Source organism: Miscanthus floridulus, chromosome 19, assembly GCF_019320115.1.
Source record: "Miscanthus floridulus cultivar M001 chromosome 19, ASM1932011v1, whole genome shotgun sequence".
Lineage (NCBI taxonomy): Eukaryota > Viridiplantae > Streptophyta > Magnoliopsida > Poales > Poaceae > Miscanthus > Miscanthus floridulus.
This window is the reverse complement of record NC_089598.1, coordinates 49,051,776-49,075,483: the sequence shown is the minus strand read 5'-3', so window position 1 is coordinate 49,075,483 and position 23,708 is coordinate 49,051,776. Positions and strand designations below refer to the sequence as shown.

Here is a 23,708-nt window from a genome sequence, read left to right as displayed (position 1 = left end):
GATTTGGGTTGGCGGTCCTTAACGATCAAATCTGACAACCAATTACTATCCAAAGCGGGAGTAATAAACAAATTTTTGGCACATTTGCTTTTACTATTAACCTAGTTCCACTTGTATTGGAAGAAACATGTTTTGTAGGACATACACTTGAATACAAGTGGAAAACAAGACAAAAGATGTAATTCAGAAAGCGTAATGCAGAAATACGCAATGAAACAAATGGAGAAGCCCACCTTCACAACAAAACCTAGGCCGAGCACCACCGGGGGAGTAACCTAGGCCTAGCCAGCAGCCCACCAGAGCAAGGCGGTGGCCAGCAGGGCCAGCCTTGGTGCAACCGCACCAGGGGTGCGCCCGCACCCCAGCACCGCCTCTCGGGCCCACCTTGCTCTAGCGGTTGCATGGTGGCATGCTGAGGTGGCTCTCGGTGGTTTCTAAAAATACCTACGCCAAACCAACCATGGATTAGTATAAATAGGAGGATAGAGCTCACCTTCAAAACACACACCATTTTGGAGCTAAACACCTCACTACCACCTCTTGTATTTTTACCTTTAGTAGTCTTTTGTGAGCTAGTAAAGCTATCAATGAGAGCTTGGCTCCTTAGAAGAAGAGACATCTCGATATGAATACTATGAAGAGTTCTTTTAAAGTTTTGCTCTCATATTATATAGTTGTGCTATTGAATTAGAGTATAGTTTACATGTTATAATCATGACATATGAACTAGAATATAGTTTGAGTGTTATGATCTTATCATGTGCAACTTTATGCTTAACCATTAATATAACTTATATGAATATAATTAGGGCTAAGTTGAGATGGCGGTTCATTGTGCCTTTGGGTGTGCCCATGTTCTATGCTTGTTGATCTGTAGGGTCGGAGTCCCGAGGGGGATGTGGGTAGTTTCTGTGTAATCGGGCGCGATGCCCGGGTACATAGGGACAGGTGAATGCATTTCCTACTCCACGATTGAGGGATAAGCGGTAGGTGGTGATAGCCCTATCCATCCCTCGTAATCCCCCATATTCGGGTAGGTGTAGGAGTCTAAATGGTCACATGAGGTTGCTGGCAGACCAGTACTAAATGGCCTCCCAACCTATCTTACACTTAGTTCTAACTCTAATCATGTAATTTATATGATCATTAACTGTTCTTTGCATAGCTATATTAGAACATGCCTGCTCCACTTAGGATTATTGTTTTATTCTTTATTTTCCTTTTATCCTTGAGCTTGGCCCAAGTGTGTGTCCACTATCCTGAATATACCATTTTTACCCCTGTCATATACTAATGGTTTACTATGCAAGTATGTAATCTTGTTCATATCTTTGTTAGACTCGTATACCTTGCCCTCCTTTGGGAAAATATAAATAACGATACCCTGAATACTTTCGGGTGAAATGCTACAACGATAGATCCGTGCGCTTGCGGATATTACTTTTGTAATCGTTAAGAACTATCGTGGTTGGTGCTTATTAGTGGCATTGCTAAGGTTTACCAAATCTTAGTGATTGTGTTAAGAAACGCCAACAAGCATTTCTGGTGCCGTTGCCGGGGATGGACTTAAAAACTCCATACTTGGTAATTGCGTTTAGAAATGCCAACAAGCATTTTGGCGCCGTTGCCGAGGAAGGCATAGGTTAAAAGAATCTAGAATGACATGATCATGATCACATGCATGTATGGGTAGCCATTGTTTATATAGGCTAACTTTGCTTGTTTTCTTTCTGTTGTGGATGAAAATAGGACAGTGTATGAGTGGTTTCGACCTGTCGAATAACTACACAAAAAACCCAGAGGCACTCCTATGGAAGAGCCTGTTTCGTGCCGTTTCTTCTTCTATACTCCACTGGCAAGTGAACCAGTCACCTCCGTACCATCCGCTACTACCGCTATGGCCAAGACACTCCGCGACTACTCCACCCCCACTGTTGCCAATGTGCCCATTGGGCTCGCTGTCAACACGGGCAATGGAAACTTCGAGCTGCGCACTGGCCTGACCACCATGGTGCAGGCAAACCAATTCTGTGGTTTGCCTAGCGAAGATGGAAGTGCACACTTGCAACACTTCTTGGAGCTATGCGACACTATTATCATCAAAGACGTCGCACCAGCTAGCATCAGGCTCTGTTCGTTTCTCTTCTCCCTCACGGGGAATGCGAAACAATGGTTTTACAAGGAGAAGGAAGCTGTCAACACATGGGACAAATGTTTCACGACGTTCCTCACGAAATTTTTCCCCATGGGCAAAACCAATGCCCTGAGGGTGAAAATTTTAATTTTCCAGCAGACTTTAATGGAATCCATCCCGAGGCATGGGAGAGGCTACAGGATTATATCCAGACATGCCCGCACCATGGGATGGAAAACTAGCTCATGCTCTAGAACTTCTATGAGGGGCTTACGCCCATGTCGAAGGGGCACGTAGATGCCGCTGCTCGAGGCACGTTTCTTTCTCTCACCATCATTGGAGCCACGGCTATCTTTGAAAAGATGGAAGCCAATCAGAGTTGGGGGAAGAAAGAAAACAACAAAAAGACATGCATACCATGAAGGAGGCGGATATGCTTGCCGCAAAAATGGACTTGTTATTAAAAAGACTTGACGAGCGTGCCACCGACAAGGAGACAATGAAAGGCACTGTCAAGGCCATGGACTCGCAAATGACTTGCGAAGTCTGTGGAGAAGTCGACACTCGGGGAATGATTGCCCCGAAACTCGTGAAGACGCCGCAGATATCAACAACGGGTTCGGATAGCAAAATAATAACGGGTGGAACAACCAGTCCCGCCCACAAGGAGGTAACAATAATTATAATTCAAATTTCAACTCAAATTTTAATTCAAATCAACCTTCCTTGAAAGACCTGGTCTTAGGCCAGGCTAAAATTAATGAAAATATCACTAAAAAGTTGATGTATAATGATAAAATGATTGAAAATATTAATTCTAAAATTAAAAGTTTATCCTCCTCCATCAAGAATCAATTAAGTTTTAATAAAATGATTGAAACTCAAATTGCTCAAATAGCTGCCGCTATTCATGTCAACCATTCGAGGAAAATCTCGGGGCAACCCGAGAATTCCCCCGAGATTGTTCATGCAGCTACAGAGCAATAGAGGAGGAGAAGTCTTACCAACGGACTATAAATGCCGAGCCCTTGCTGAAGGTAAATCGGTAGTTATCTTTTAAAAATTAAAAAAATTAAAATTTTCAAAATTCAAAATTTAAAATTTTACTTCAAAATAAACTTTTTAGAAAAGTAAAATAAAATCATTTTCTAATAGTATAGATTTTTCTCTTATCATTTCTTATTTTTAAAATATTTATGTAAATTCAAAATATAATAAAAAGCTTTGTTAAAAAATCAATTTCGTGAGCAAAATTTTGAAACCAAGGGAAGCACCAATGGCTACATCTTCAAAATGGTCGTTGGGAGCAACCTGCCAAAGGAGGGATCGAGCGGGCACACCAGGGGTGTGGGTGCACTAGGGGTGCGGCCGCACCCTACCTAGCGCCGCTACAGCTGCTACTGCTCCAACGACTCCTAGCCGTTGCATCCTCGCCCTCTCAGCCGGTGCTCCCTTTTATAAATACCGAGAGCTCGGGTTGAGGCCCTGCTCATCCTCACACTGTCCATTTTTCACTCCCTCTCACTCTCTTTGCTTCACCACTTGCAAAATATTTTTCCACAAAGCTTGAGAGCAAGGAAACTCTACTGAAAATTCCTAAACTCAAGACCACCAAGTCAAGCTCGTGGGCTGTTTGATTTATTTTCGCTAATGTAACCCATTTTTGAGCTTGTTGTGTTGTTTTTGCCATGGGCAAGTTCGGTAGGAAGCTCATCGGTGCTTTCAAGAAGGTTGTAAGAGCAAGCTCAAGTCGCTCCCGTGAAAGCTCAAGCGCATGCTACACCGAGCCTGAAGAGAGCCCGATGCATGAAGATAAAGAAACCAAGCCGCCGAAAGAGCAAGAGCAACCAATGGAGGAAGGTGATGATGATCCACACCTTGATTTGGAGGGAGATCGGGAGATGCAAGCGTAGAACCTCATCAAGAATCATGAGTTTGTCCACATGCCTGCATATGATCCCGACCTTCTCTAAAAGATAGGTATGGACACCGAATTCATTACCATCTGGAAAGCCATTGGATGGGAGAACGCTGCTCCCATTGACGAGCTAGGTTCTCAGCTCCTAACAATTCAATTCTTATGCTCTTTGCAAGAAGTTGAGGGTGGGATTACTTTCTATCTTTTTGAGAAAGAATATTATCTTACATGGAGGAATCTCAGTTCTCACTTAGGCTTTAGTACAAAATGCTCAATTGAGTTAGATCATGCTCTCAAAGGTTTTAATCGCCATGAATTTTGGAGAGTAATTTCAGGTCAAAACGTAGTTGGCAAGTTTCAAACTCGAAATATGAATATTCACCATCCTACTTTGAGGTTCATGCATCGATGGATTGCCATGACTTTGTTTGCTAGACAAGTATTCAATTTGTTTACCATGCGGAAATGCAAATTCTCTATGCTATGCTTAAAAAGACTTAAATTTCTCCTATGAAATAAATTATTCTTAAACATTGGTTAGAAACATTCAAGGCTTCTACATTTATCTCTTGCACGTCCCTTATGACTCGTATTGCCGCTAGTATTGGTGCATTGGATGGACAAGATGTGACATACTTCTCTACTCCACGCATCGATATTGATGAGCACTACTTGATGCAAGGGCATCATTTGAAATATGATGATACGAAATATGATGATACAGGGAACCTTGTGTTTTTCTTCCCGGGGTATACAAACGAGATTCTGTTACCGAACCCAGAATTCTCTTTGTATAAGTCCTCGGAGCTAATTTTCACTCTTGTCGAGCAAGAGGAAGCATGTAGGAGTTCTATTTCTCACAGGGCAACAAGGAGCAGGACTAGAAACGAAGCAGGCGGCTCTCAATAGCCACCGCCAACACTGATGCCACTTGTACCTCAGGCGTACCATGCGGAGTGGTTCCTTGCCATGTAGATGCCTGGGTTCACACCCGAGTACCAGCCTGGCTAGGGGCACACCTGAAAGCCATAGTTTGGTTTTGGATAATTGATGAAACCTAGGACTAACCTTTGATCTAAGTGTGTGATTTAGACAAGGTGGTCCAATCCAAATTGTGGAGCTAGAAGATGGTCATGGTGAATGAGATGGCCACATGTGATGATGATCAAGTGCTCAACTTGAAAAGAAGAAAGAGAAAAACAAAATCCAAGGAGATCAAGGCAAATGTATCTAATATGATTTTGTTTTGGCACTTAAGACACCATAGAGGGTGCAAGTGCATTTAGGATAGATAGCCGTACTATAAAGAGGGGAAATCTTTGGCAAATCGGTTTATCAAGTGCCACTAGGTGACATGATTCTTGTATATGCATTTAGGAACCTAGTGTGCTAACTTTAACCCATGTAAAATGCTTTGAAAAATGCTAACACATGTGCACACAAGTTCTACACCTTGTGTTTAGCAAGTTGGAAGCAAGGGTGAAGTGGTTGTTGAGTTTGAAAAAGAAAAGTAGAAGAGTTAGGGGCGTCGAACCCTAGCTCAGGAGACATTGGACCCTGCCTGGTTGGGTTCGATGGTCTACCCGAGAGCGGCAGCTTGAGTGCCGCAGCATTGGACCCTCCCGATCAAACGCGTTGGACTGACCGCGTGCACTGTTCAACTTCGTGGGAGAGAGCGAGGCGCGCGAGGGTGTGACGCATGGTAGCGTCAGACCGCCCCTGGGTCCAACGAAGGGCGTGGGACCGGTGTTCGACGAGTTTTGCCCTCTCTAGACCTTATTGGACCGCATCAGACTTGCTTGGTGCGTGGTCCTATGGTGGGTCCGAGGCTCAGTTCGACAACAGCGATGAGCGCATGACAGAGAGTTGTTGGCAGCAATGGTCGTCTCAATTGAATAGGGACGCGTGGCAGCTCAGGAGTGGCCGCGGTAGGGTGTTGGACCCTGTGTTGGATAGTCCAACGCCCCTGCAGGGATGGTCTGATGGTCCTCCATGAGGCATACTGGCTAGTGGAGCCTTGAGGGCTCTATAAATAGAAGTGGCTCGGCTTTGGCTCACTCTCTTGCACATTTTGACCTGTGATACATCCTTGTGAGCCTAAGCAAACACCTCCTACTCATCTCCATCTTTGATTCATCATCATAATGAGATTGTGAGTGATTCCAAGTGCATTTGTTTGAGTGATTGTATCTAGTGGCACGTGGGGATTGTTGTAGCTACAGATTTCTTGTTTCTCTTGGTGGTTGCCACCACCTAGATGGCTTGGAGCAGCGAAGAAGCTTCGGCACATGTTAGTGATTATTCGTGGCTGGCTTCGGTGATTGTGAGGGGTCTTGTACCTTCCCCGACGGAGAGCCGAAAGGTAACTCTAGTGGATTGTTCATGTCATTGAGTTACCTCACTTGTGGATAGGTTCTTGCAGTGTCTATTTGTTGGACGAGGTTTGTGCAACACCTCTTGGCCGCCGAACCACCAAGTGTTGGTCGACACAACGGGGACTAGCATGTCGGTAAGCACGTGAACCTCGAGAGAAAAATCATGTGTCATTCTTGTAATTGAATTTCTTTCGGTGATTGGTGGTCATCATATTATGATTGGTTCATTCCTCGGCACAGCTGTATAATCACCCTACTCACTCCTTTACATTCCTTGCAAACTAGTTGTCAAGCTCTTCAGTGTAGTTAGTCTTTGAGAGCTTGTTAGTTTGGTTAATATGGCTCTTTAGTTAGTCTTTTAGAGCACACTAGCTTAGTGAGCAGTGACCTAACTTGTTGTGTGCCTAGTAATCATAGCAACTAGAATTGTTTAGATAGGTGGCTTGCAACCCTTGTAGAGCTAGAACAAAATTGCATTAAGCCGTTTGTTGTACTAATCAATTGCTCTAGTGCTTCATAGAATTTTTAAATAGGCTATTCACTCCCCTCTAGCCATATTTGGACCTTTCAACACCCCGCAACCACACGATGCCAGTGGATCGAGATGGCACAAGGCCAACGATGCAGCATGGAGACATGCTCACTCCTCCGATTCCGAGGGACTACCACCACCTATCCAGCCACCACAGTCTACTTCGGATCGTCGCGAGCTAGACGGCATCAACACACGCCTGAGAGGACTGGAGATCCGCATAGGTGAAATTTAAAATACATGTGCAAGATATGACCTAGTGGCGGCTTCAGTAGCAGCAACAGATGGCGCAAATGAACGCGCTGTTGATGCAACAGCACGACGCGTAGGTGGCCTACTGGCGGTCCATGGGATACAATCCTGGACCATAGGCCATGAGCTAGCTTGGGGAAAGACCCCTGCTGAGATAACTTGTATCTTTTATTTTTCGTATTTTAAATTTTCGTATTTATTTTTCTACATTTATTTATTTATTAGCATTAAAAATTGAAAAAATTAAAAATACCAAAAAATGAAATATGATAAAAATACCAAAAATATGAATTCCACTCTTCATATGTGTTTTAAGAATTTTTAGTTTCTTCTAAGTTAAAATGATAAATAGTTGCTCTGTCTATAATTCATCTGTGCCTAGGCTGTAACTTAATATTCCCCAAGATTTAAGTTTGTTAGCTAAAAATGACTCATCCTAAAAACTTGAAAACTTATGAGTTGCTAATGCTCCTTTTCTAAGTTGTTACGAGTTATGATATGGTACAAATAGAATTTACTATGATTTTGTTCTAAGAGAGACTAGACATCCGGAGTTTTAAATTTCAAAAATGCTAAAATTCAAAGTTCCTCAATCATTATGAATACCTACCAAGGCCATATGACATGATTCAAATTCAAACCTTAGTCATATGCTACTTGTTTGAGCATTGAGCTTTGTCAAATTGTTGTGACCCTTGTTGAGATTCTCATCATGCGTCCATGATCAAGACACACATACACCCATAAATAAAATGCTAACTCTTACACTGAGTTACACAAAAACATACTTTTTCTGTCCACCAAAATAATTATTCTATCCATTTATCATGAGTCTCTCTTTCTAAAGTTTCATATGCCAAAAGAATAGTATGGGCAATGCTAAAAAAATAAGAAGGAAAAGAAAAGAAAAATATCCATGCCAAAAGGCATAAGAGAAAAAAAATGCATGCCAAAGAGCATAAAGAAAAGAAAAGAAAAAAGAAAGAAAGAAAGATAGCCCATACTTTCAAATAAAAGGCATTTATTCAAAAAGAGAGAGATTTATGATTCGAAGGAGTACAAAAAATATTTAGAATTAGGAAATTATAAAAATTTCACACACTTGCACGTCTTGATCAATGTGTATGACTTGCATCTCCTTGAGGTTCGGTTTTTGACTTTGCAAAATATATGATGCAAGTATGCCTCAATTTCATACCTACCCAAAACTCCACGAAAAAGCCTTTAGTGGTAGGATGAAAAGAAGGCAATATCAAAATGTCTTGGTGAGGTTTCATACACATTGAGCGATCAAGAGAATCATTTGAGGAACTTACTTTTATTTTACAAAATTCATAAAACTTCCAGATAGATGGTTAATCGAGGAATGAATGATTGGTGATTCTGTTACAACCGTTCTATCTTGCAACCGCCCGAGAACTTGGAAAAAGCTATATGCCCCACAGGGATCAAGGTAAAAGGGTGGATAAAAATGCTGACTTATTTAAATTGCAGAAGAATACTTTGTTATAGGCATAGCACTTGTGAAATATATTCGGCATAGTAGCAACTCCTGATCAACAACCAAGTACTTAGCTATTTGCTCGGGACAAGCAAAGGTTAAGCTTGGGGGATTTGCTAGCGGTCCTTCACGATCAAATCCGACCGCAATAACTATCCAAAACAAAAGAAATAAACAAACTTGTAGCACATATGCTTTTACTGTTAGCCTAGTTCCACTTATATTGGAAGAAACATGTTTTGTAGGACATACATTTGAATACAAGTAGAAAACAAGAAAAAAGGCGCAATTCAAAAAGCGTAATGCAGAAATACGCAATGAAACAAGTGGAGTAGCCCATCTTCACAACAAAACCTGGGCCGAGCACCACCGGGGGAGCAACCCAGGCCCAGCCAGCAGCCCACCAGAGCAAGGCGGTGACCAGCAGGGCTAGCCCTGGTGCGGCCACACCTGGGGTGTCCCATACCCCCCAACACCACCTCTCGAGCCCACCTTGCTTTGACAGTTGCATGGCGGCATGCTGAGGCGGCTCCTGGTGGTTTCCAAAAATACCTGCGCCAAACTGACCATGGATTAGTATAAATAGGAAGATAGAGCTCACCTTCAAAACACACACCATTTGGATCTACACACCTCACTACCACCTCTTGTATTTTTACCTTTAGTAGTCTTTTGTGAGCTAACAAAGCTATCAAGGAGAGCTTGGCTCCTTGAAAGAAGAGAGACATCTTGGTATCAATAGTATGAAGAGTTCTTCCAAAGTCTTGCTCTCATATTATCAATATAGTTGTGCTATTGAATTAGAGTATAGTTTACATGTTATAATCATGACATAAGAACTAGAATATAGTTTGAGTGTTATGATCTTATCATGTGCAACTTTATGCTTAACCATTCATATAACTTATATGAATAGAATTAGGGCTAAGTTGAGGTGGCGGTTCATCGTGCCTTTGGGTGTGCCCATGTTCTATGCTTGTCGATCCGTAGGGTCGGAGTCCTGGGGGATGTGGGTAGTTTCTGTGTAATCGAGCATGGTGCCTGGGTACATAGGGACAGGTGAATGCATTTCCTACTCCATGGTTGAGGGGTAGGTAGTATGTGGTGATAGCCCTATCCATCCCTTGTAATCCTCCACGTTCAGGTAGGTGTAGAGTCTAAATGGTCACATGAGGTTGCTGGCAGACCAGTACTCAGTGGCCTCCTAAACTATCTTACACTTAGTTCTAACTCTAATCATGTAATTTGTATGATCATTAACTGTTCTTTGCATGGCTATATTAGAACATGCCTTGTAAGTGCATCTAGCCCTTTAGTGGGTTTTTGTGAATTGAATGACAACACCATTAAAGGTCTAATAAGTTTGTAAAGTGTTAAACAGGAAATTGTGTTTATTGTATATACTTTGCATTGTGGAATGAGAAGGGTATATAGGTTCAACAAGAAGGCAAACTTGATGATGTTTCACATAATGTTCAAATAAAGGCCAAAATTGTGTATTGTTGTGTTGGAAGATCATAGAAACAATATAGTTTAAGAGAAAGACAACAATGCAAATGGAGTTGTTGAAATGGTTTCTATATTGTGGGGTATCATAGTATCATGAGAAAACAATCATATTTGGCAAATGGTTAATGAGACATGAGTTGATGATTTTGGATTGGTCTCAATAATGGCTTGCTTATTGTGAACAAGAAGAGTTTGATAGTGGATTAGCTTTGATCAAGGATTGAAGAATGAGACAAGAATGCATAAATGAAGAAATACCAAGCAAAGGTTAAATGGCAAAGGACACAACTCATATTGGATATAAGTCGGTCTCTATGTTGGTTTGCTTGTATGGATAAAGATTTGGAAAGATCACTTTGCATTGATTTGATCAAGCTAGAAGTATGAAGATAGAGATTGAAGTGAGTGTTTGGAATGTCAAGCCAAAATAAAGACGAGATAAGGAATCATGAATTGGCTTGACCACATTGATGTTGATCCATATATGTCTCTATGTGAGTCTAGTTGAAGCTTGATTGATCTGAACTTTCATATCTAAAAGATATTCAAGCAAGGATCACAATATTGAAAAAATGGTTTTTCAATGTATGCTTAGTATGATGTGACTTGAGTATGGCTTGATAAGGTGAAGATAGCAAGGAAAGGGCTTCAAGGCACTAAGCGGAGGTGAAGAAGAGAGTACTTGCATTGAATTGAAGAACTAATCAAGTTATGTGGATTCATATTGTGTTAAGAATCAAATAATTAGTGAAAGTGACTTGAAGCAATGGACTGAGCTCACATGTGTTGGAAAGATTCAAGTAAAAAGATCAACATGTGTTTGCTCGAAGAGATGAGACAAAGATAATTGCAAACCTTATGAAGTAATATTGAGAAAGAGGACAATACATTCAATGGTGGAGCCCCCAATTATAAAAGGATGCGGTGACCAACTCAAAGGTGTTTAACTTCCTTGATATTTTGAATTTAAGCTTGGGAAAAGCCATACTATAAACAAGGATACAATGCACAAGCTTTAATGCGCAATCAAGTGCTCATTTACCCAGCATATATTCTTAAAGCCTCAGCCAAGACAGCAAGCTTTGCAATCCTATCTTTTTCATTTGCCTGGCTTGAGCGGCATTGCCGCTCTCCAAGCGGCACTGCTACTCGAGCGGCACTGCCACGCGTGGAGCGGCACTGCCACGACTTAAAAGTTACCATTGGACAGCATGGCGTATGTCTATCTCCTTCCTACTTCCCCCCAATGGTTAGCTCGACCATTTCCTTCCCTAGTGCGACCAGAGCAGCTCTCTCTCCCCCACTCACCATTGGAGCCCCTCAAGCTTCTCCTTTGCTCCCCTTACAAATCCATGAGAGATTGAGCCTCCAAACTGCATTAGAGATCTCACCAATCTATTCATCTCCTATAGCACTTGGTTCACGTTCAAGCCGATGGATTGTGTTTGTTACTCTTGGAGCTTGCTCCTAGCTAGATAGAGCATCGCCCATGGAGCTTGCCAACTTGTGTGGTAGCCCCAATAGGTTTGTCATCATCCCAATCGTCTAGTGAAATCACCCCTCATCTCAAGAATTCATTCTCTTGACTTGAGAACGAGGATAAGGTTGAAAGAGACCAAAGTCTTAGTGGCTTTCTCAATAACATGGACATAGGTAAGCCTTGGTGGTGAGCTAAACCACAAGATAAATCGGTGTCTCACTTGTGTTCTGGTGATTTGCCTTGCTATATTTGTGTTTGTGGTGATTCTAGGGTTTGGTCATGATCTACTTGCTCGTACACTTCTGCCAACATCTAGGTGGTGGAATAGGCTCTACACTACTCTAGAAACATCAGTAATTTTTGCTCGATCTATTTTTCCTTGGGCAATTTTTGAATTGTGCTTCCGCTGGTGTCTGTGCACGCGGCAGTGCCGCACGTGTGCCCAGCAGTGCCGTCACAGAGCGGTAGTACTGCTCTAGAACTGACAGCAATTTTTGAGTTTTGTTTTAAATAGGCCTATTCACCCCCCCCCCCTCTAGGCAACATCAAGGTCCTTTCAATTAGTATCGGAGCTAGGCTCTCAATTTCAAACTTAACCGCCTTGAGAGACGATGTCGACAATTGAGGAGGTATCTCTATAACTTCTACTTTTAGATGGTTCAAATTATACATCTTGGTCTGCTAGTGTGCTTACTATTTTTAGGGACATGGGTCCTCATATTGAGCGTATTGTAGATGTGAGCATTTCACCTCCTAGTGATGATTTGGCCATTTGATCTAGAGAGGAAGTGAAATGCTTACAACACAATGCTCAAGCTACTAATGTCTTATTTAGTGCTTTGAGTGAAGATGTTTATAATGCCATCATATTTGAAGATGGTGAACCGTTTGATGATGCTCATCTCATTTGGACCATGCTCAAAGAAAGATATGACAAGTCCAAATGTGATGAGAAGTTGCTCTCATTGAAGAAACCACTAGAGGAGTGTTCAACTTCACCGACAAATGAAGAGGCTCAAGTGATTCTCCCAAAAGGCCTAAGTGATTATGCCACATCCACTTCCTCACCAACATATGACTTAATGGAAGGCCATAAAATGGTTGGTGAGAATAATGCTTTTATGTGTGCTACTTCTACTTCCTCTAGTTTTTGTGGTTCTAACATTTTGAAGGAAGAAGAAGCTTGTGATTGGTGGAGGCCAAATGATGAATCCACCTCATCAAGGAGCTCAACTATCTATGCCACTTCTCATGTGTGTCTCATGGCAAAGGGTGAGAAGGTAAAACTCAAATCCAATCCTAAACCTTCTTCCCATAATGACATCTCTAGTAGTGATACAAGTGATTACTCTAGTGATGAAGAAATTAATAACATAACTAAAAATTTAGATAGCAAGACCAAATTCTTCATCACTAAACTAATGGAAGAATTAGAGAGTACTCAAGCCGAGCTAGAATCTAGAGAGGACACTCTTATTAAACAAGAAGATATGTACATTGCTAGCAAGGAAGCTCTTACATTGGAGAGAAGTGAGGTGGACACCTTGAGCAAGACTTTGGCTAAAGAGCAAGAGGCCCATGCTATCACAAAGAAAGCACATATTGCTCTCAAGGAAAAGTATTGTATCTTGGATGGAAAACACAAAGAACTTGAGGAGCAATATAGCATTTTTTGGGATAGCAACTCACATCCCTCTAAGAGAAATGATGCCTCTACTCCTTCCACTAGTCAAGGTTGTGAAAAATGTTATAATCTTGATATGAATATTTATTCCACTAACCTTGCTAATATGGAGGCCATGAGAAAAGAGATTGCTAGGCTCAATGAAATGATAGCAGGAGGATGCATGGATGACATGACTCAAAATGGTGGCAAGAAAATTGAGGAAACAAAAAGGCCACAATACAAGAATGGGTGTCATCCCTCAATCAAAGATAAGCTCAGGCACACAAAAGGAGCCATGACAAATGGTAGGAAACTGGTGAATGGCTTTGAATGTGTACATTTTAAGAGGAAGGAACAGATGGGTACAGTTCAACCAACATAGACCGTGGTAGTGCTGCATCCCAAGGGCGATAGTGTTGTGCCCCGCAAAAATAGGAAGGCTACCAATCTGACTCTTGATCAGACTAAGCTCATAATGAAGATGCCTAGGTAGAACAACAAAGCTCCCAAGGCCATCAAGGTGCAACTTCAACCAAAGAAGACTCTCATCACTTATTTTAAGTGCAAGAAGGAGGGTCACCATGGAAGAGATTGCTCCTTGAAGAAAAAAGAGAAGGGCATGAGTAAGATCCAAGAGAAGAAGAAGATGGCTCATGTAAAGTGCTCCAACATGGGACACAATGCATCTATGTGTTTCAACAAGGTTGATGACCAAGCCACACATCCAAACAAGAAGACAAGAAAAATCAATAGAAAGTGTTATGGATGCAATGAGAAGAGACATAAACTTGGCTTATGTCCTAACAAGAAAAGTGAAGGCCTTGTGTCATCAAGAAAGAGGCTCATCGATAAGGAAGCAAACAAGAAGCTAGAGAAGAAGATTTCTTGCAAGAACAAACACCGCATTTGCTACACTTATCGAGGAAAGGGACATCTAAGTATGGATTGTCCCATGGGTAACACTCCTAAGCTCAACTCATTAATTGATTCAAATTTGCTTAGGAGGCCCAAAAATGACACTTGTGCTAGAAAGGTGATTGGTTCACCACGCGTTAGCACAAAGGCCATTTGGGTGCCTAAGTCTCTTGTGACTAACCTTGATGGACCCAACATAGTTTGGGTACCAAAGTGTGCTTGATGAGTGTTGTAGGTGCTTGAAGGTGATATGAAGCTTTGGGGTACTTGAGCAAGTTTATTGAAAAATATGATTTCAAGCTATCAATCTTATTCATATTGTTTATTCTCTCAAGATTGACCCAAGGACAAATTGATGGTTATATTTCTAACTTCATACTCACCTATGTAATTAGTACCTAACCCTTGCTAGCTAGCCACTTAACTTGTGTAGTCTCTAGTAGTTCACAAATATGTATGTGTTTGTGAATTATTAGGAGTGGCTAGAGTACTTAAAGTTTAAATGAATCATTTGCTATATGATGCTTTTAATGCTCTCTAGTAGAGCATGATCTTATTCATGTTGTAGGTAATGAGGAACCACCTTGTGAGGCAAACAAGCAATTAGCCATTGGTGATATAAGACCACAAGAAGCACAGGCTATAGAAGTGGAAGCTCCTCATGTTGCAGCTGATCTGCACCTGCTGCTGAAGTATGAGCAGCAGTGCTGCTCACACAAGCAGCAATGCCACACAGAGAAGCAGCACTACCATGCCTCTACAGACAGCAGCAGCTGACAATAGTCCAATTCATGGACAAAACCTACAACATGATGATGAGCAAAGTGAAGATGAAGAGACCACCTCGTCCATTATATTCAAAAAGGGTGGTAATAACAAAATCTCAAGTGCATGCTATTATCAAATTTTACTCCTTTGTGCCTCTTGTAGCCACTTAGGAAACTGAAGCACTTGAGGATATACATTGGTTGTTGGTCATGGAAGATATGTATGGTTTCAATTGAATTGATCATCCACAACAAGCAACATACATGACTTAGGTTTCCTTTGTGGACTTCAAACCAAGAATTTCAAGAAAGACAAGAATAAAGAATCAAGCTCAAGTAGAAGCACTTATCACTCACAATTCAAGAACTCTCTACTTGATAGAATCTTGTCTTATGGTAGATTGCCAAATTCTCATTCTTATCTTATGGGCATCTACATGCTATAATGGTTGTAAGTATTTCTTGGCATAATTAAATTTGATAAATGTATTGTTGCCATGACTTAGACATAGAGTGAAATCCCAAGTTCTTAAGTGAATAAAGTGCTATATGAGAAATTCAAATACTTAGAGCACTTACTAAAAGGGAAATTACTCTATGACTAGAGTTGTGAGACTAACCTTTCTCCAAGTGATTTGTGCAGTCTCACTAAATGCGAATGTGTTTCTCAAATGGAGTGTGCTATCATAGGAAGATCATCAATCCAACTATGTGATGTACTCTCTCTCTAGTTAATTTAGAATTGATTCATCGATGTTAGCCACTCGCCATAATATGGCTTAAATATACCCTTTGGACTTAATTGACCAATCATGTATATTCACATTTCCATTCCACTCAAAAGCGTGTGCATGAGGCATCAAGGGAGATTTAGTCCATGTTATGAGGTTTCTATTTTAGTAACCCATTTGCCTTTCACACATAAAAGGTTACTAAATGAGAAACTAGTGCTTGTGTTACTAATGCCCTCTTGTGTTGAGCTTATTTATAGAAAATCAAGAAGAAGAGGTTGTGCTTGTTTAACTGAATAAATCACAAGTCTAAAGGTCACTCTTCACCTAAAGTAAGATGAGGGTGTTAGAGGCTAAAGAGACCAAATTCTCAAGTATTGGATAAAATCAAGTTTAAGGTTGAGTTGGATAAGCTATATTGGAAGAATTCACAAGATTACAAGTATTAATAAGAGGCCTGAATGGAAATAAAGTCTTGGAGGTATTCTCAACCAAATTCACCTCAAGATTGGACAAGAAGAAGAGAAGAATTGGGAATTATCAAATCTGTCCAGAAAATTGAAATTCTGAGTTGGCTGCCTTCAAGCATGGATTTGGAAGTTCAAATACTGATAAATTGGGATGAAACTTTGTGAGCATGCTATACACATCTAATACTTATTTCTGTACAATTGGCATGAAGATTGGTTTAGAAGAAAGTAAGTTTTGAGATGAATTCTGTCAGCTTTAGCATTGCAGTTTCAGACTCTAGTAGTTTTGGTAGAAAATTAATTTGGCTGATCAAATAGAGTCCAAATGAGCTGAAATTTTTATAACAGTTAGAGGACTTATATGTTCACATATCTACCAAATTTCATGCATATTGGACTAGTAGTCTGGGAGATAAGAATTGTGCTTCAAGAAAGAAATAATCTGAAAATTCACTGGATGAAATTGGATGGCATTGTATCAACAAGATTAAATTGGCTCTCAAGTTGGTTATGAAGAATCAATAAAAATGAGATGCATCAGTTTGGTCTAAAGGAGTTGCAATGAAAGAGAAAGACTCATACAAGGGTCTAAAGGAGTTGCAATCAATTACAAGTAGCAGCAAGTAGTTGCAACTAGTTGGAACTAAAAGAAATCAGTTGCAGGCTTTTAGAAATAGCAGCTGAAATCAATTGAAACTAGACGAAACTGGTTGACTTTAGCAGTTACAAGTAGCAGAAATAAGTTACAATCAGTTGGAACTAGCTGAAATCAATTAGAAGCAACTACAACCAGTGAAACTAATCGGATTGCAAGCAGCTTGAAGGAGTTTGAATCAGTTGGAATATAGTGTAAACTTCTCCCTTGACCTCATAGTATTGATATGCATGAGCATACTTTGTGTACTCTTGTATGCATAAATTGAGGAGTTTAGCTTATATCTTATGAGACTAATGGCTTCTTTCAAGTTCATATTGAATAGTCTCACACATTGGAGAAAGAAGAACATCAAAGGAGGATGGATGGTTCCAATGGAATCTTTGGGTACTCCAAAGGTTATTCTAGGAGGTCTCGGTCTTTATAAACCAAGTGCTTCTAATCTAGTGTCGGATGCCCTAATCCTTTAGTGGAACCAAATCTGAATGAGTTGGAGAAAAGAATTGAAGAGTGGACTTTCATTGTTATTTCTCCTCTCAAGAGCTCATCAAGTGCACATGATCCATCCCATTGATCACCCAGGATCTTGTCAACAAAGAGTGGTAACTCCTAGTTTACAATTTGCAAATTTCATGAATTTTACCTTTTTGCTCTCTATGTGGGTTGCCTTAGGTAAAGAAATAACTAGGAACCTAATATGGATCTTGGATGATCACAAGAACTCAATTTCACCACATTTCATCAAGTGAGAACTATGGCCATCCAAATCATTGAAGTCTCATTTATGATGGTCATGACAATCAAAATTTGTGTGCTGATCTATCTACCTTGGTGGTGGTATGTTCTTTGGCATAATTTCAATTATTGCAAATTTGTTATGCCTTGACCAAGATATAGGATGAACTCCTCTAGACTCTTAAAATGATTCAAGTGCATTTCACAAGTAATTCGAGTATTTGATGCACATATTAAGGGGGATCCCATTCTATGTCTCGTGTCTTTTGAGACTAACCTTTTCTTCTAGTGATTTGTGTAGCCTCTCGGTGAGAATGAGTTTCTCATGGGTATGGTACATTGACTCAATCCAAATTGGTAAAGTTATCTCTCATATTCATTTAGATTGTATTTTTATCTCTTAAGTAGCTACTCTCCATAATATAGCTTAAATTCCCTTGTTTGGACTTAATTGACCAAAAGTGCATATGTTCTTGCCTTCCACATATATATGTATGCATTATCAAAAAGGGGGAATTTAGTCTATGTTATGAGGTTTTGCAATTAGTGACTTACATGCCTTCCACATCTAAAGGGTCACTAGTTGTGAAACTATAGCTTGTGCAATTTAATTCTATCTCTTGTCTTTGTGAGCATTCCCTAGGTGACATTATGAGATACGAGCATTCTTTCCAATTGGCATCAACTTGTGAAGATTCCTTTATTTGGTGTCAAAATTATGAAGATAATATTTCAATTGGTACTGGTGGAAAATCTTTTAATTTGGTATATCAAGAAATATGTCTTCAACTGGTACCTCAAAATGACAACAAGAGCTAGCAATGGACTTTCCACCTAAATCAAACACAAGATCTCCTTGAAGATGATGATGAAGAGAGATGGGCACAAATGAAATCTTTTTGCATAAAGAAGTGCTAAGCCCATCAAAGCACTAAATTGAACTAATGAAAATCATTATCATGGTGGAGATTATGAGGCTTAGAACGAAGGTATATCGCTCCATGAACTCTTGTATTACCTTTGTGCATCTAGGCCCCTTACATGCTAGTGTGTGCATGTGTATGCAATACACTGGGTCACACCATGAGTTTGTTCTTATGGTGACGATTAAAGAATGAGTTAGTTATTTGGTTGATACCTCTTGTGGTGATGGTGTGAGTTAGTCTCATGTTAAAAGTGTCATCTAGAGTGAGGTATGAGCTAAATATGCTAACTTCTCAAGAATCTTGACTTAAATGATTGCATACTTTGTTTGGTAGAAAACTCAAGAGAGAAATCCTATATGCTGAACTTTTACCAACCTCTTGTCCTCACTTGTCTACCATTATTTCTTCCTTTTGGTGGAGAGATCCTTTTTGGAGATTAATGCCAAAGGGGGAGAAATATTGGGGGAGAGTGTAAGAGAGGAGAGATTGATGTGTGGATTTAAAGAGGTAAAAGAGAGGCATATAAGATTTTTTAATTTTTATTGTGTGGTGTGTGCAAAGATAGTTTAAATTGATGCTCTTGATAAGGATCATTTATGCTAGTGTGTGACATTCATGCCTCGAATGTTGTATTGTTTATTTTGTCTGACTGCCACTGTGCGGCAGTGCTGCGCTCACTAGCAGAAGTGTCGCACATGACAGCTTCAAAAACTTCTTGAGTGCATGAACTGCCATGAGCATCACATTTATCATGATGACACCTTGCACCACATGGATGCTAACATATAAGAGAGTTCCTACACTTCATCTTGAATATGTGCATTTGGCATTTGAGGACAAAATTTGAAATTCTATTCTATGCACACATTTAGGGGGAGCTCACTATATCATAGGATTCAAAATCTTATTTATCAATCTCATGTAAGCTTTAATTGTGTTGTCATCAATCACCAAAAAGGGAGAGATTGTAAGTGCATCTAGCCCTTTAGTGGGTTGATGAATTGAATGATAATACCATTAAAGGTCTAACAAGTTTGCTAAGTGTTGAATAGGAAATTGTGTTTATTTTATACACTTGTGGATTGTGGAATGAGAAGGGTATATAGGTTCAACAAGAAGGCAAACTTGATGATGTTTCATATAATGTTCAAATAAAGGCCAAAATAGTGTATTGTTGTGTTGGAAGATCATAGAAACAATATAGTTCAAGAGAAAGACAACAATGCAAATGGAGTTGTTAAAATGGCTTCTATGTTGTGGGATATCATAGTATCATGAGAAAGCAAGCATATTTGGCAAATGGTAAATGAGACATGAATTAATGATTTTGGATTGGTCTCAATATTAGCTTGCTTATCGTGAACAAGAAGAGTTTGATAGTGGATTAGCTTTGATCAAGGATTTAAGAAAAAGAATGCATAAGTGAAGAAATACCAAGCAAAGGTTAAATGGCAAAGGACACAACTCATATTGTATATAAGTCGGTCTCTATGTTGGTTTGCTTGTATGGATAAAGATTTGGAAAATCACTTTGCATTGATTTGATCAAGCTAGAAGTATGAAGATAGAGATTGAAGTGAGTGTTTAGAATGTCAAACCAAAATGAAGAGGAGATAAGGAATCGTGAATTGGCTTGACCACATTGATTTTGATCCATATATGTCTCTATGTGAGTCGAACTAAAGCTTGATTGATCTAAACTTTCATATCTAGAAGATATTCAAGCAAGGATCACAATATTGAAGAAATGGTTTTTCAATGTATGCTTAGTATGATATGACTTGAGTATGGCTTGATAAGGTGAAGATAGCAAGGAAAGGGCTTCGAGGGACTAATCAGATGTGAAGGGCAAGCGATGGCTTAAGGACCAAGGTACCATGGCTAAGGTGAATAAGAGAGTACTTGCATTGAGTCAAGGAACTAATCAAGCTATGTGGAGTCATATTGTGTTAAGGATCAAATCATTAGTGAAAGTGACTTGAAGCAATGGACTGAACTCACATGTGTTGGAAAGATTCAAGTCATAAGATCAACATGTGTTTGCTTGAAGAGTTGAGACAAAGATAATTGCAAACCTTATGAAGTAATATTGAGAAAGAGGACAATACATTCGATGGTGGTGTCCCCAATTATAAAAAGATGCGGTGACCAACTCAAATGTGTTTAAATTATTTGATATTTTGATTTTGAGCTCAGGAAAAGCCGTACTATAAAGGGGGATACAATGCACAAGCTTTAATGTGCAACCAAGTGCTCATTTACCCACTATATATCCTTAAAGCCTCAGCCAAGACAGTAAGCTTTACAATCCTATCTTTTGAGTTGCCTGGCTTGAGTGGCACTGCCGCTCTCCAAGCGGCACTACTGAGACTTAAAAGTTACCATTGGACAACAGGGGGTATGTCTATCTCCTTCCTGCTTCCCCCCAATGGTTAGCTTGGCCATTCCCTTCCCAAGTGTGACCAGGACAACTCTCTCTCCCTCACTCACCATTGGAGTCCCTCAAGCTTCTCCTTTGCTTCCCTTGCAAATCCATGAGAGTTTGAGCCTCTAAACTCCATTAGAGAGCTCGCCAATATGTTGTTCATCTCCTATAGCACTTGATTCATGTTCAAGCCGGTGGATTGTGTTTGTTACTCTTGGAGCTTGCTCCTACCCAGCTAGAGCATCGTCCATGGAGCTTGCCAACTTATGTGGTTGCCCCGAGAGGTTTGTAATCACCCCAATCATCTAGTGAAATCACCCATCATCTCAAGAGTTCATTCTTTTAACTTGAGAACGAGGATAAGGTTGAAAGAGACCAAAGCCATAGTGGCTTCCTCAACAATGTGGACATAGGCAAGCCTTGGTGGCGAGCTGAACCATGGGATAATTAGGTGTCTCACTTGTGTTCTTGTGATTTGCATTACTATATTTGTGTTTGTGATGATTCTAGGGTTTGGTCCTGATCTACTTGCTCGTGTGCTTCCGCCAACATCCAGGTGGTGGAATAGGCTCTACACTACCCTAGGAACATTAGTAATTTGCTCGATCTACTTTTCCTAGGGAAGTTTTTGAATTGTGCTTCCACAGGTGTCTGTGGATGCGGCAGTGCCGCACGTGTGCCCGGCAGTGCCAACAGGCATTTCTGGCGCCGTTGCAGGGGATGGACTTAAAAACTTTATACTTGGTAATTGCATTTAGAAATGCCAACAATTTGTTTCCTTCGTCTAAAAGACAAAGAAAATTAATTCAGGAAGCATGCCTGCTAAGCACGTGTTTGGATGCCTAGTCTAAAGTTTAGTTGAAAGTTAAGGGCCAAATTTTATTCCACTTTAGCTCCCTTGTGTGATCTAATGAAGATATTTTTTAAGGTTGGCTAAATCTTAGACAACACCTTTTTTGTTGAATACACAAAAGGTTTGCGCATCTTTGTACTAAGAACAAGAAATAGTGAAAGTTACAACGACGCGCCATGAATGGCACACTAGGGGGATAGTGTTGTACAATCAGCTTTGCCCTCCCAGGCAGAAGGATATCATAGCCTATTACTCAGTAATCATGCTACCTATCCATCACTGACGATCAGACACGCTGGCCTGCGTGGTGCCTCGACCACCTCGGCTGCTCTCCCTGTGGGTCCGGGAAGAGCTATCTCATTGCCTCAGCATGCGAGGGGTTGAGTTGGTCAATGAAGATGCTATCATAGGCATTCTGGTCTGCCATGGAAGGTCTCGCCTGTTCATCGATGAAACCCATCCACTTCATCATTAGTACCTCTCCTCGCTTAGAGGCTGGGACGCATGAGAGCGCCTATGCGGCAATCCTTCTACTACGGGTTGGCAACTTTGGTTGTACCTCCATAGTTGGTTGAGGCAGCAACAGCGATGGCGCCTTACACAGGATCTTGTTAGTGAATCGCTTTAACCTCTTGGCGGCAGAGTCTCCTGATCGTGGAGGGGTGCCTGCGGGGGTGGCGCTGGTGCTTTGTGCATGTGCCTCGGCATCCATGACACTATTGACGAACCAAGGTCCTAGGGGTTCCCCATGGGGGTACTACTTGGATGGGCCCTAGGATGGCCCACGATCTGTTGAAGGACGCGAGACAAGGTGGCGTAGACTGCAAGCTATTCCAGATCGACTTAGTCGGCTTACTATGAAAGGTAGATTCTGTAATAGGACTAGATACGTGCCCTTACCTTCTCCCTTATATAAAGAGAGGTACGGCGCACCCTCTTATAACCCTAACAATCATACAATCAATCCAATGCAAAAGGCTATACACCGACTGGACATAAAGGCTATTACTTGACAAGAGGGCCCGAACCAGTATAAATCATTCATCTCTTTGCATTTACTATCGAGTTTTGCGTACGCCGAAGCCCTTCGAACCTCATCCCGGGTAACCCCGTGATGAGTTGCTAGTCATCAAACACTGACAGCTGGCGTGTCAGGTAGGGGCTTTCGGTGACTTCGTGATCGAGATCTTGGCGGACCTCAACGACATGATTTGCTTGGTGGGTACCACCTTTATGTTTGGCTCCTGGATTTGTAAGGCAGATGACAATGACAAGCTCCAAAGTCATCTCATGGAGATCCTGACGCCTCAAGCTTTACTAGACGTCTCGATAACCACGCTGGATCAACTCACCGAGAAGTTTTTGCACCTCTCAATCTCTGATCCAACTCAGACTTAGGAGGTCACCATCAACCACGACTCCCACTCGGACACATCACCTTTGTCCGGGCTAGTGATCCCATCTAAAGTCCAACATGAAGACCCAGTTCATTTTCCACTCGGACTCAAGAACTCAGCTTCAATCTATTAAGATACGATCAGCTACCTTATGCAGTCTAAGCAAGAGATCCCTCTAACGGGTGCCTAGAGGGGTTTGGTTCTATCCATCACACCCAAAGGAGGCATCGTCCATTGGCCAGGTGCTCCTTTAATAGATCCATCTCATCTAGTCAGTATGGTGGAACTCTTGCCTTATCAGGACAGCAGAACTCTTCCAGCGGACAACAACGATCATGGTTCTACAGAGATCTTGGACAGTGCGACAACTGCAGAATCTAGAACTCACAAAGAAGCCTTTATGGATGGGCAACCACCTCATATCCCTATGCCTAACCCACCAGATATCCAAGATGGAGAGGAAGCCT

At 41.0% G+C, this 23,708-nt stretch overlaps 1 non-coding gene and 1 pseudogene across 1 annotated transcript; one reads left to right on the top strand and one right to left on the bottom strand.

The window, feature by feature from the left end:
• Window positions 1-2,260: 2,260 nt before the first annotated feature.
• Window positions 2,261-2,366, bottom strand: LOC136530048 (small nucleolar RNA R71). The gene has a single exon (XR_010777556.1). It is a non-coding gene; the product is annotated as a small nucleolar RNA R71 (small nucleolar RNA).
• Window positions 2,367-12,312: 9,946 nt separating this feature from the next.
• On the top strand, window positions 12,313-14,505 carry LOC136529605 (uncharacterized; annotated as a pseudogene).
• Window positions 14,506-23,708: the final 9,203 nt, after the last annotated feature.